Source organism: Colobus angolensis, unplaced genomic scaffold (genome assembly GCF_000951035.1).
Source record: "Colobus angolensis palliatus isolate OR3802 unplaced genomic scaffold, Cang.pa_1.0 Scaffold2, whole genome shotgun sequence".
NCBI classification, from domain to species: Eukaryota; Metazoa; Chordata; class Mammalia; order Primates; family Cercopithecidae; genus Colobus; species Colobus angolensis.
In genome coordinates this window covers 27,021,811-27,022,397 of record NW_012115154.1, presented here as the reverse complement: position 1 = coordinate 27,022,397, position 587 = coordinate 27,021,811, and the positions used below count along the sequence as shown (strand labels likewise).

At 53.3% G+C, this 587-nt stretch overlaps 1 protein-coding gene across 1 annotated transcript in view; it reads right to left on the bottom strand.

Annotated features, from left to right (window-relative positions):
- The window catches only part of WDR60 (WD repeat domain 60), a 97,694-nt gene that overhangs the window by 62,062 nt on the left and 35,045 nt on the right, over positions 1–587 (bottom strand). The window lies entirely within an intron of this gene.

Genomic DNA, 587 nt, shown 5'->3' with positions numbered 1-587 from the left:
GCAGCTCCCCGCAGAGCCCACCGGCCCTCAGCAGCCAGGACACAGGTGAGATTCCGGGAGACACGTACGCCACGCAGCTCCCCGCAGAGCCCACCAGCTCTCAGCAGCCAGGACACAGGTGAGATTCCACAGGTGCACAGACTGCGAAACTAACGCTCTGGAATGCGGGTCCCAGCCTAGTGGCTGACAAACTGTGTGACTTAGAGCTTAGAGCAAGTATCTTCAACCCTCTGTGCCTCAGCTTTCTCTTCTGAAAAATCAGAATTACGGCATCTGCTTCACAGCAGCAGTGAGAGGACCGGATGAAAGGACACACAAGAAGCCCGGATCCCTGTATGTGATGAAGAAAAAGGCTTGCAAGTCACCTTTGTCAACGACGCTAGGAAGATCTATGCACTTAGAAGTCACTACTCAGATCACCTGAGGTCAGGAGTTTGAGACCAGCCTAGCCAACACGGTGAAATCCTGTCTCTACTAAAAATAAAAAAAATTAGCCAGGCAGGGTGGCAGGCACCTGCAATCCCAGCTACTTGGGAGGCTGAGGCAGGATAATCTCTTGAACCCAGGAGGCAGAGGTTGTGGTGAGC